Source organism: Mesocricetus auratus, unplaced genomic scaffold (assembly GCF_017639785.1).
Source record: "Mesocricetus auratus isolate SY011 unplaced genomic scaffold, BCM_Maur_2.0 Super-Scaffold_100028, whole genome shotgun sequence".
Lineage (NCBI taxonomy): Eukaryota > Metazoa > Chordata > Mammalia > Rodentia > Cricetidae > Mesocricetus > Mesocricetus auratus.
Window position 1 is genome coordinate 23,649,688 of NW_024429209.1, and position 13,611 is coordinate 23,663,298.

The following is a 13,611-nucleotide window of genomic DNA, read 5'->3' on the forward strand; positions in this document are numbered from 1 at the left end:
AGGCAACCCAGCCAATTTTCTTTCCTCGTGGATGGAGAAACTGAGGCTACATGGATGGAGGCAGTCAACGACACACAGTTCTTTTTTTCCTTTTTTTTTTTTTTTTTTTTTTTTTTAGTTTTACAAGACAGGGTTTCCCGTGGCTTTGGAGGCTGTCCTGGAACTCACTGTGGAGACCAGGCTGGCCTCAAACTCACAGAAATCCACCTGCCTCTGCCTCCCGGGAGCTGGGATTAAAGGCGTGCACCACCAACGCCCGGCAACGGCACATAGTTCTAAAAGAGAGAGAAGGAATTAAATCAGCTACTTCTGTTCTCAGACATGCCTTTTTGGGTACCAGTCCCCAAAGCTGATCCCTTTCTCCTGACGGTCCAGACAGCACCAAAAGGTTCTGTCCTGTACCTACAGGAGACGGTACCTGTCTGGAATGAGGTAAGGAATAAGCTGGCTGAAAGAGGGGATGCGTATCAGAAATGGTCCTCACCTAGGCCCAGGCTCAGGGGGAGGCAGAGAAGTCTGTTGCAGAAGTGTGGTGTTGGGCATTGGTGGCACACGCCTTTAATCCCAGCTCCCGGGAGGCAGAGGCAGGTGGATCTCTGTGAGTTCGAAGCCAGCCTGGTCTAAAGAGCGAGTTCGAGGACAGCCTCCAAAGCTACAGAGAAACCCTGTCTTGAAAAAAAAAAGTGTGGTATATTTTCTCCCAGCCCTGGCACAGGGTCCTACTCCAACGGCATTCCAGGGGTACACATCAGCCCCTGAGCCACCCAGCCTGGGGACAGCTGTTGAGAACAGAACCAGTCAGGAGCCATCTTGAAAGAAGCCCACCTTGGGAGCCTCTGGGGAACCACAGGGAGGGCAAGAGGGTACTCCCTGCTTACACTTCGAGAGTGTCACTAGGCATCCCAAGCCAACAGCAGACGGTCCAGCCTCAGGTGGCTGCCACACCTTCTCAGAGAGCTAACTACTTCTTGCTTGGACAAGCTGAAAAGAGGGCCCGGTTCCAGGGCCCAGGATGTGTGCCTCCACAGGGACAGGCTTTGGAGAAAAGCCAGTATGGAAGCCACACGCTCCCATTCTCAGGGCTGCTCTGGGGCCCATTCGGGGAACCAGTGGTGGAACCTCCATCCCTGCCCATGGCGGGCAGCCAGGAGTCAGTGGCAGGGCCGATTCTGGCAGCTGCTGTCAGCAAGATCCAGCTCTGTCCTGCAAAGATTCAGACTGGAAAGACGCCAAAAGGAATCACAGCCCTGAGAGGCTGACGTCAGGATATCGTAAACCCAAAGGACAGCATCTGGCCTCTGTTGACCACTGCTTGGCAGAGAAGCACGTCCTGTCCCTCGGTTAGTACCTTGCACCGTGGTGATCTGGAGGTCAGCAGTCATGGTAGCCTCAGAGACCCCTCTCCAAAGCTTGGGGAACCCTGACCCAAGGGCAGCTACCTGCTCTAACCTCTCTGAAGTCTACAGGCTCCTGCACTCATAAGGGTGGGGGGCTGGGGAGCTACTAGACATTTCTGTCCTTAGACAGGATCTGGAGAGGGTGTCTGTCTGGAATGAGGTAAGGAAATAAGCTGGCCAAGAGAGAGGGGATGCGTATCAGGAATGGTCCTCACCTAGGCCCAGGCTCAGGGGGAGGCAGAGAAGTCTGTTGCAGAAGAAGTGTGGAGTTGGTCGTTCCTTCTAACAGAGACTTCTCCCCTCATGGTTCTTTAGAACCTTCAGGCCTGGGCACCATGAGGACATATTTATCCCTGCAGACAGCACACCGTGTCATTTCCACAGGAGTTGACCTAAGGGCCCAAGCGGGTCCATCACCCCTGCAGGCTTGACCCAAGGCAGTCACCACCCCGCAAGGTGGAGGCCTGATGCGTAGGGTGTTGCAGGAGAGTGTGTAACGGTGGCTTAGGTCCCAGGCATGGCACAAGGCTCACTCAAGGTTTCCCTCCCTACCCAGCTTCTCTTCTCCACAGGTGGGATGAAGATGTAACTTTAGCCAGGTGCCAGGGAGGCCTCCATGCAGTGGTCAATGTGATGCTCAAGAATTCGGGGTCCAAGCCGGGCGTTGGTGGCGCATGCCTTTAATCCCAGCACTCGGGAGGCAGAGGCATGCGGATCTCTGTGAGTTCGAGACCAGCCTGGACTACCAAGCGAGTTCCAGGACAGCCTCCAAAGCCACAGAGAAACCCTGTCTCGAAAAACCAAAAAAAAAAAAAAAAAAAAAAAAAAGAATTCGGGGTCCAACTCAGATGCTCACCCATCCCTAGAGAGTTTATCTGAGTTGTGGGTGTGGACAGGATGAGGTGCCTAGAGTCCGATGAGTAACGGACCGACTCCTGGGGTTCCCCTGACCTGGGACCTGGCAGTTCCCAGAGGAAACCTGTAGGAGTTTGAAGGGAGATCTGTGTTCCCACGGAGACCCCTCGTCAGTCATTACACCCCAACTATTTTCTCGTTGACCCTGCCACTTCCCCAGCCTTGGGGAGGAGGGGCTTAGGAACTGGAAGGAGGGGCCTTCCCCAGAAGCATCCCTGCCAGAGCAAAGTACAGGTAAGACACCACTGCACCCAGGTGAGACATCAGCCCTACCTGCCCGTTCGCAGGAGGACCAGCCCTGTTGCCTGAGTGACAAATGTTGGGTCCTTCTCGGTCCACCTGTTTCCTGGAAGAGATAGTGTAATAGGCCTAGGAACCCCCAGATACTAGAAAAGAAAGGGAAGTGTCCTTCCACGGCAAGTCTGCTCCTAGGAAACTACCTGCTGGAGAAAGTATCAACGTACTTCCCGGCACCTCGCTGAGATACAGGTTTTGGGATCCAAGTTGCCTTCCCGATCCCGTCCCCACCACCTCCTAGATAGTACCCTGAGAGGCCTGAGGCTCAAACCTGTAGGGAGAGAGCAGCGAGAGGGAGCATTGGGCGCAACGGGAGACTGGTGGCCCACGGGGATATGCTGTGTCCCACCCCGAGGCTGCCCTGTTCTCCTCCCCCAGTACCAATGCTCCAGAAGGCTCCTCCCTATTCTGGCTGGTCAAACTGTCTCCCGTGGGGCAGGCGGGGGGGGGGTGAGGGCCTGTGAGAGGTGCCCACAGGCAGCCTTATATGGCCAAGAGGCCTTAAGCTCAAGAGGAATGTTCTGGGGAAGGCCCTGGGGCAGAGCCTGAGTGCTGCTGCTGGGACAGGGCTTCCTGGACTCTCAGACAGCTTCTTTCCCACGGGCCTGGGTCTCCTGGCCACAGCCCAGCAGGGGGGTCACCTAAGAGGATTCTCAGCAACTTTGTTTGGGAGCATGGCTGTGCAGGGTCCTTAAACTCAATCTGTACCCCACTCACACGCACCAGACAATTCTCCTTTGCCTAGGCCCAGCAACCCCTGCCGAGAGCAGCCAGCCCCTCTGCCCATCTGATCCCCTCCACCTCTCCTAAGCCTAACCCGACTCACTTCTCTCCGACTTGCTGGACTGCATTTTTCGGCGAACTCTCTGCCTCTCTCTGTCTCTACCGCCATCTTTATCTATTTCTGTATCTCTCTGTCGTCTCTGTTTTTGCCTCTGGGTCTCTGTCTCTTTGCTTCCGTGTATCTCTGTCTCTCTCCACCCCCGGGGCCAGTGCCACACAGGCCTACCCAACTCAGCAGTGGGGTCTGGTGTGACCCTGGCCCTGGCAGGATTGGGTTGGACAGTGGGCCATACCCTGGGCCCCTAAGCTGACAGGCCCCGAGTTCTGCAACTGCCATTAGGGCTGGGCTTCCAGAAGCTTCTCAGGCCTACCGAGCCCCCGCCCCACCCCCAGGTCTCTTCCACCTGCCTTCTGGGAACCCCTCACTGTCCTCAGAAGCACTGTGTCTTTTCCTTAGCTGTGCCCTGAAATCACTCCCCCCCCCCCAGAGCCCACCCCAGGCACCCAGAGCCATCCCCCCTCCCCACCACAAGTTCTCCTACCCAGCACTTAATTTGTGATGTTGCAGGTGGCCTGAGGCCACTTCAGGGGCTAGTCACTCCAGGGTACCAAGATCCTGCCTCACACTGGCAGATGGCGCTGGGCCTGGTTCTCATCCACAGGGATCATGGGACACTGAACCCTAGGCAGCCAGCGAGGCGGCTTCCAGCCCTTAACCCACCACTGAAACGCTATGCTTCCCCAGCTCAGGGAGGGCTGTGTGCTGTCGCTGGGAGTCTGCTGCTGCTGCTGCTGCCGCCGCCGCTGCCATGTCTCCTAGGGTCCCTAGAAAGTTGTAGCACAGTTTGTGACAATTAACCCCAGTATCAACGGGCAGCAGCTAACAACAGCCGGTGGTGTGACAGCGTGTCAGGTGGTGGTGGTGGCGGCGGCACACGCCTTTGATCCCAGCACTCTGGAGACAGAGGCAGGTAGATCTCTGAGTTCGAGGTCAGCCTGAGCTAAGAAAGAGTTCCAGGACAGCCAGGGATACACAGAGAAACTCCTGTCCTTCTGAAAACACATGTGCGTGTGTACTTGCGCACACACACACACACACACACACACACACACACACACCAGCAAAGAGTGAATGACTCTGACTCACTCAGCCCTGCGCACAAGAGCCTGTGAGGCGGTTTGATTCCGTGAGCCTAAGACCGGAGCTGAGTCACGGCTGGATCAAAGTGGCCGCGTGACCTGAGGTCCATGCCACTATCCCTCTCACACTGACCTGGAGGCCAGCCCCTTCCCGTGCCAAGTGCTGGAGGCTCTGAGCAGAGAGACAGGCTGAGCAGGATAAGGACTTGGTGCTCCAGACACCATCTTTGTGTGCGGGCTGCCTGAGGCCTACAGGGGCGGGTGGGTCTCCACTCTGTGTCCACCGAGCAGGACCAGGAGAGGGCTAGGGAGTGACTTGAGGGGACTGTACACACACAGCTGAGGTGCAGCACTGTCGGCAATAAGCTGGTGGCTCTAGAAGTAAATGCAGTCACACTTGACTCATCGGAGAAACTGAGCCACAGAGTCTACAGCAGTGGCTGTCAGCCATGACAGGGGGACTGCCCCTGCAGAAGGAAAGATTTGCACTCCCACCTGCCTGCTGTGTAGACCTCGAAGGCCAGCTCTTTAGAGAGGCTGCCCAGGGTTAGATGTGGACAGCTCAGAGCATGCCGTGGCCACGGCCCGGCCCTCCTGGGTGTCAAAGGGAAGTTTGGTTGTGCAAGATCAATGACTGGATCTGGTCGTGGAACCGGCCTGGGGGCCATGGAGGCAGAGCGGGTGCCTGGGGCCTATCACGATGTCAATGGGGGCAGGGCTATGTCCTGGCATCTGTGGCCACACAGACTTCTGACAGGAGCTGGGCAGTCATCAGCACTAGTAGGCCTGCATCCATGTTTAGGACTCCCAACCCTCAAGCTGGCTTAGCCTGGAGGGAGACACCATGGCATCCCCAGGAACTAAGGGCTGTGGGCCCTCCTTGTCACGTCTTCAGTTGAACCACCACCCCCGGTTCCTATGGAAGTCTGGAGTTTGTCTGGAACAAACTCCCATCCCGTCCCATTCACAGGAAGCCCTGGCCCATGTCTTCTTGGGGCCTGTGGTGCTCCAAATTACAAAGTGATACCCAGTTACCGTCATGGACTGTCACCCCCAGTCTGATGGCAGAGGACTAGGAAAGTCCAATGTGGGCAGAAGGCTTGGAAGGAACCGGTGGTGCCCAGCTCGTGTTCACTAACGTGGGAGGTGTTACCGAGGCTAGGTCCTGTTAGGCCTGCAGGCCATTCCTGGCCAGGCTGGGTAGCCTTCGGCTTAGGCTATCTGGGAACATGGGCTGGCTTCTGATGGGTTCACACCTGGAAAGTCGCCCTCCCCCCACCTATGTGAAAGGGGGAAACTAAGATGGAGGACGCTCAGCCCCAGGTCTCTGTTTGCCCCAAGTTTCAACATTAGCAAAATATTTGTCCTGTGACTCTTGAGTGGAAATACATTTCCAGGGAATGTAAACACATGGAGACTTAGAGGCTCCTGCTTGCCGAGGGTATGTGTTGGAGGTGGGGGAGTGGGGGACAGTCTCCTTGTCAGTGCAAGATTATTCTTTCCAGGGGTCTCTGTGCTGTCCCAGTGGCCAAGCTGAGGCCCCCGGCAGCAGTCCCGCAGACGGTGGGAGGGAGAGCCACACTGTGCCTTCTCCTGGCAGAGAGACCCAGGCTCCTAGCTGCTGGCGATGCCTTGATCCCAGCTCTACCCGGCCTCGCTGGGCGATCAGGCTAGACACAGCCCTTGGAACCTTCAGACACAGTGAGGGACTGGATTGCGTTTTCCCATCCTTGTCACCACCTGCCTTGGGCCCTCTGGCCCAGTCCAGGAGCCACCTTTACACATGGAGTCAGGGGCCACACTTCCTGGCCTCTGCAGGCCTGGATACGGTCCCATGGGAGGGACGCTGTCACCTGGAGTTAGCTGCTCTGGAACCCATTTCACAGAACAAATTGCAGCGGAGAGGCTGCCTACATCTGCTGCAGGTGGCCGCTTGACTCCAGATACCAGTGTCACTGCCCGCCCCCACACGCAAAGGCTCCTGCTCCACGCTGCCCACCAGGCTGGGAGAGCCCTGACCGAGTAGCCTGGCCTCTTTCCAGGCCTCTTAAGTGTGGTGGGGACCCCTGCTGTGCTCAGTGAGGCCCGGCCCAACTCCACTGAGCTGAGCCTGGACAGAGGTTATCTAGGTCTCTCTTGATGCTGGCGCAGCAGCCTGTAGGCTCCCCCCCCGTCTCTACCAGGAATGCATAGAGCCCTGGCCTCTGCCCACCCAGGTGGAGGAATGCAGCGGGCCTCTCTCTGGAATTCCCCCAGGCCTGGCACTGCTGGGAGCTTGCTGAGCTCTGTCTCTGTGCACGGTGGCACCAGCATCCTCAGCCTGTCTTTATGATGGGACGGACAAGACTAGCTCAGGCACTCTCACTTGGAAACAAAAGTCCACTTTTCTCAGAGACGATCCTCCCCACACCAGTTACTAGCTCCTTGCAACCGTAGCCCTTTAAAATCCCCCAACCGCCGGGCATTGGTGGAGCACGCCTTTAATCCAGCACTCGGGAGACAGAGGCAGGTGGATCTCTGTGAGTTCCAGGCCAGCCTGGTCTACAAGAGCTAGTTTCAGGACAGCCTCCATAACCACATAAAAACCCTGTCTCAAAAAAAAAAAAAAATCCCCAACCACCCACTACCAGGCTGTGGTTTTGTTTTGTTTGTTTTTTGAGACAAGGTTCCTCTGTGTAATGGCCCTACCTGTCCTAGATCTAGCTCTGTAGACCAGGCTGGCCTCAAACTCACAGAGATCCAGATATACCAGGCTATGGTTTTGACTCAACAGTGAGTGTTGACCCAGCATGCGGGGTGCCCTGAATTCCATCCCCGGTACCCCCAGCTGGAAAACAATCTGTCCAGGCTGTCGACTGTTTGGGTTGGTTACAGGTCCACAGTGAGTGGCCTGCGCCCTGTGACTACGAGCAGCCGCCATGGCCTCTACAAAAGAGCCCTTGTCCTTGTCCCTAGCTGTGAGAGTTACAGATGCCTCCCGTATTGCCACTTGTCCTGTGGGGAACCTCTGTGGACTCTTCCTGCTCTGCCCCTCACAAGGCCTGCACAAACAGGTACCCGTTGAGTGCTCGAGACTGAACAGGTGGCCAGAGTGGTGGGAACTATTGACTCAGGTAACCCTGGAACTGGATGGTGCTGGTGGGGGGTGGGGCAGACAGCAGGGGCTGCACGGGGGGGGGGCAGACAGCAGGGGCTGCACAGAGCCCGGGGGGCCAGGCAGACGGTGAGTGGGCCTGGAGGCTCAACTACAGGACAACCCAGTTTCTCCTTGGCTGGGCCTGGGGCAGGGCAAGGCAGACGGGGGTTGGGGTGGGTGAGTTGGGGGTGGGGGGTGGTGGTTCTCAGATGAATGCCTTCATGTACCTGGATAATGGCGTGGCCCCTGCAGCGCACAGGTTTGGGCTGTCCCCGGCACAGCCAGGTCACATTGCAGTGGCTAGCCAGAAGTAGAGCTCATCCAGGGTCCCCGCTTCCCTACAACAGCTCCATCCTCAAGGACTGGCACCCAGAAGGCTAGTTGGAAATCCTGGTCCACTGTTGCCAAGGGCTCGGGGTAGCCTTCAACCCTGTTGAGATGCCGGCTTCCCTGCTGCGGGCAGCTCAGGAGGGCGCGGCACGGGAGAGCTCTGGGTCTTCCTGCAGGGCCTTGACTCTCTGGCAGCTTTTCCTTGGGTTCTAAGAACATTCCAGAGGGACCTGTAAAGCCAGTGGGGTGGAAGCCTCCAGGCTGAGAGAGAGAGAGAGACAAGTCCCGGCAACTCACCTGGGCAGGCATTTGGATTCTTTTTCCACCAGCAGACCCTGGCCTCGGGCTTGTTTTGACAGCTCCCGACACACCTAGTTGACAGTTACTCTTTGATGGAATGGGCTCTGGGGAGGTGGTTACTTCCCTCTGCCATTCACCCAGGCTTCCAGCTGGGCATCTTTCCCCTCATCCGGGAGAGGAGACCCCCTGAATTCTGAATCCCCCTTGAACGGTGCAGCCTGGACCTTCAGGCCCCTAGCAGCTTCTGACTCTGTTGTAGGACTGATTTCCTCCCGCCCAGCTTTGTTCTCCTGGTTTGTGAAATGGAATCTAACTCTGTATTTTCTTACAAATGCTAGAAAGGAGTATTCCCAGTGTGGCACAACGACACATAAAGAGAAAGCAGGGCACTTATTTTTTTTTTTTTTAAGATTTATTTATTATGTATACAGAGCTCTGCCTGCATGCATCCCTGCAGGCCAGAAGAGGGCACCAGATCTCAGTACGGATGGTTGTGAGCCACCATGCGGTTGCTGGGAACTGAACTCAGAACCGCTGGAGAAGCAGCCAATGCTGTTAACCTCTGAGCCATCTCTCCGGTCCGAGGGGCACTTTTTACATTCAGGGCTTGCCACAAGCCCGACCTCACTGGCCAACACGCTGGGACAGGAAGCTCACTTAGTTTTACTGCTAAGGCAGGTGGTGACTGTGTCTCATTTTGTTGGTAGGAGCTTGACTCTAGCTCAACGGCTGATGTGTGAGGGGCACAAGGTGAGGTGGCAGTCTCAGAAGTGTTGCAGCAGGGTTGAGCAAACAGACACATACAGAAACATTTCACAAACTGGGAGCGGGGTGGGTTGTTTATGAAATATTGGGCGCTTTCACAGAAAAACAGAAACAGGGCACTGGAGAGGTGGCTCACCAGCTCAGAGCACTGGCTGCCCTTCCTGAGAGGACCCAGGTTCGATTCCCAGCGCTCGCATGATGGCTCACAACCGTCTGTAACTCCAATGCCTTCTTTGGGCCTCTGCAGGCACTACATTCACTTGTGCATATACACAGGCAAAACACCTATACACATAAAATAAAAATAATAAAGGTTAAGAAAAGAAAGAAAAAACCAGGAACAAAATATTTACCTTGGAACATTCACAGAAACTCTCCCAGACATCAGGCTAGGTTCAAGACACCATGTGGGCCTACACACCCAGAATACTGCTGTTAGAGACAAGATCAGAGACAAGACAGACCAAGAAATCACCACCCAGCCGGGCGTTGGTGGCGCACTCCTTTAACCCCAGCACTCGGGAGGCAGAGGCAGGTGGATCTCTGTGAGTTCGAGGCCAGCCTGGTCTACAGAGCGAGTTCCAGTACAGCCTCCAAAGCCACAGAGAAACCCTGTCTCAAAAAAACCAAAAAAAAAAAAAAGAAAAAAAATCACCACCCAAATGCATGTTTTGGAGCCAGGTGTGTTGGCATACACCTTTAAACCTAACACTTGGGAGGCAGAAGAAGGCAGATCTCTGAGTTCAAGGCAGTGTTGGGTCTATAGAGTAAGTTCCAGGGCAACCAAGGCTGTTACTTAGAAAGCCTGTCTCAAAAACCAAAAGAATCGAGTATGGTGGCCGGGCATTGGTGGCACACGCCTTAAGTTCCAGCACTCGGGAGGCAGAGGCAGGCAGATCTCTGTGAGATAGAGACCAGCCTGGTCTACAGAGCAAGTTCCAGGACAGCCTCCAAAACAATACAGAGAAACCCTGTCTCGAAAAACCAAAAAAAAAAAAAAAAAAAAAAAAATCAAGTGTGGTGGCACACACCCTTAATCCCAGTACTCACGAGGCAGAGGCAAGTGGATCTCTCCATTCAAGGCCGGTCTGGTCTACAAAGTGAGTTCCTGCACTGCCAGGGCTGTTACATAGAGAAACCATGTCTCTAAAAACCAAAAATCAATCAATCAATCAATCAATCAATCAATCAAGGTTGTTTGACAAAGCAAAACTTTACTTCTGAACAAAAGGGTGTGTAGCTGTCAAAAGTCGGAAACTAAACACAACCACTCCCAAATGGTGTCAACCTTTTATCCCTAACTCAAGGGGGACTTGGCTATGTTGTGCCCAAGTTGCAAAGTCCCCAGAGACCACCAGGAAGACAGATCCACCAAACTGTAAAAGCAAGGTTTTAATTCTACTGATTGTTCATCCAACCATGACAGGGACCCCATCTGTCTAACTGAAGCAACAGCCTCCAAAGGGAGTGAAGTTCCCTGTCTGTTGCTAGGTTTTAAAGACAAAAGTTACAGGATTACATCAGTAGGTACAGGTTGGTTTCTGATTGGTTGACATTTGGGAACAATTAGGAGAAAGTCATATTTTGCATGAAATACCTGTGTACCAATTATTCTCATTGGTCAGTGCTGAGAAGGAGCATTCTTTGGTTTCTATGGCATTGTCTTATTACTTACAGGTGGCTTGTTGTACATAGATACCAATAGTCTTCAGGTTTTGGTCCCCCCTGGAGTTTCTTTTGTGGCCAAACACTTCCCAGGAACCAAGCATCTAGAAGGTTAAGGGGGGTTTGGAGTTTCTTTGTGTTCAGTTTTGGCCCTAGTCTCTGGGAGGCCAGAGGATCTGGAGTTTCCTTGTCAGAGACCTATGTGTCTTTTCTGTAGCCTGTCATGACTACTAAAGCAGGGTGCTAAGTGAGGGTCTGGTCCCTTTATTTCTAAATTATTAGAAGTGAAGCCTTTTTTTTTTTTTTTTTTTTGGTTTTTCGAGACAGGGTTTCTCTGTAGCTTTGGAGCTGTCCTGGAACTCACTTTGTAGACCAGGCTGGCCTCAAACTCACAGAGATCCGCCTGCCTCTGCCTCCCGAGTGCTGGGGTTAAAGGTGTGCGCCACCAACGCCCGGCTGAGTTTTTGTTTTTTGAGACAGGGTTTCTCTATGGCTTTGGAGGCTGTCCTGGAAATAGCTCTTGTAGTCCAGGCTGGTCTTGAACTCACAGAGATCCACCTGCCTCTGCCCCTACCACCAGTGCTGGGATTAAAGGTGTGCACCACTACCGCCCTTCGAAGCTTTTGAGTTTAGTTTACCCCTTTTAGGTTGTTCCTCACTAGCTGAGGCAATCTCACAATTTACACCTGATTACCCAGTTTGAAAACCAGCAACAAAGGAAACAGAAAGGGTACAGAGAGAAGGGATGGGTTTTTAAATGCTTTTTAAACATTGCTTGATGTGTATGGGTATTTTGCCTCTATGCATGCCTGTGAACCATAAGCATGCCTGGTGTCCATGGGTGCCAGAAGAGGTCATTAAACCCCGAAGAATCGGACTTAAAGGCCGTTGGGAACTACTGTGTGGGTGCTAAGAACCAATCTCAGGACCTCTGGAAGAGCAGTCGGGTGCTTTCAACTGCTGAGCCATCTCTCCAGCCTGAAGGGGGTAAAATTTAACAGATAACCATTCCAGGAAGTTGTGGCAATGAGTCAGGGTGTCAGACATATGGACATTCCAAAAAGCAGATTACATCTGACTAAACAAACACGCAGTCCTTAACAGAGTAAGAGGATGACCTGAGAGGAAACAGGCTACAGTACTAAACTTGTTTGATAAAAAGATAAAATCTTTCACAATCCCCACCCCTGTTTTATTATATATTCCCTTCTTCAAATTCTCTTAAGAGACACGGGACCTCTCTTCCTTGAGTGTCTAATGGAAGGGGCTGTGTGGGTACTGAGTCACTGCTGTTTGGCTCTAGCTGGTCCTATAAGCCTTGGGACTAGACCTCCAACACAAGGCTGTCTACAATAACCTACTGGAACCATGGCTCTAATTATTATAATGACGAACGTTAAAGCTGAGGTCATCATTCCATTTTCCAAACCATTGTTCCACTAAGTTGGTAGAGGGGTCGTATATTCCTAAATTTTAGTGAGAATCATGGCAACCCATGGTAACAGTGGAGTAACATTGTCTGGAATGAATGTGCGGCACTGGCCTCCCCACATACACAGACTCTGCCTTTTTTCAGCTAAAGTCATGTTAATCGCCGATCTATTTTCCCAATCCATTGAGTTAGGGCTCAGTAGTTCCTATGCCCTTGGTAGCATCCCCAGTGTCGTTAAGCAATCTTTTCTGATTGTAGTAGGCTAGTTGCTACAGTCTACATTTCTTTTTTCTTTCTCCCCCTCCCCTCTCCTTCCTTCTTTCTGGAAAGAAAGGGTTTATTTGGCTTACAGCTTACAGTCCATCACGAGGGAAACTGAGGCAGGAACCTGGAGGCAGGAACTGAAACAGACAGCTTGGAGGAAAAAATAAAGCACTCTTCATGAATTTGCGTCATCCTTGCTCAGGGACCATTCTTTTTTTTTTTTTTTTTTCATCCCACCCCTCAGGGTCCATTCTTGTCTTCTCTGTGTCATTCCAATTTTAGTGTGTGTGCTGCCGAAGCCAACACTGCAATCTACGTTTTTTTTTATTGACCGTTGACCACCAGAACAAGGCTGATTTGAAACTGGTTGCTACTTGTTTCCAAGGTTAATTAATTAAAATAATGGATTTGGGGCTCCCCAGGACACTTCTATACCATCTACATAAATATGGGGACCAAATGAGTCTCCTGGGGTTAACAGCGCCCCCTTCTTGCAAGAGGGGCCTTAAGGCAGATGGGGACACCTAAATGCCATATTGAAAAAGGTGGCCGGTTGTACATGTCACTCTGGTCCACATATTGGACCTCACATAAGGGTCCTCCATGATACCTCCAGATATCTGGTTGTGCGACCACCAGAGCTGACTGGTCAGCTCCTCAAAAGGCAGACCTTCAGGGTGCCCCATTCCACCGTCCCCTGGAGGCAATTGCTCTTCCTACCTACAAAGGCATGAGATGGAAGTTACTCCAGGGGGCGGGGTCTCTGTGGTAGTCTTTGATGGGGGAAACGGCAGGGACAGGAGTACAGGACACATTGCTTCAGGCCTCTCAGTCTTGGAAGAGGGACATCATACAATCTATGCCTTTTGGGTTGAAGGACCACTCCAACAGGAAGGGGACTATTTGAGTCTTGGATCTTCCAGCTGCACACACATAATAACCACTCTTTTTTTGTTTTTTTTCGAGACAGCATTTCTCTGTATTGTTTTCGAGGCTGTCCTGGAACTAGTTCTGTAGACCAGGCTGGCCTCCAACTCACAGAGATCCGCCTGCCTCTGCCTCCCGAGTGCTGGGACTAAAGGCGTGCGCCACCAACGCCCGGCTCTCATCAAGTGTGTGGACTGAGTATTTTATCCATTCTAACCAGGTATTTGTGTCTCTGCATCCTGTCTCAGTGCCAAACGTCT

The 13,611-nt window shown here is 53.0% G+C and overlaps 1 pseudogene; it reads right to left on the reverse strand.

Moving 5' to 3' along the window:
- Positions 1–12,583: 12,583 nt before the first annotated feature.
- LOC121134618 lies at positions 12,584–12,730 on the reverse strand (annotated as a pseudogene).
- Between the last annotated feature and the right edge of the window lie 881 nt (positions 12,731–13,611).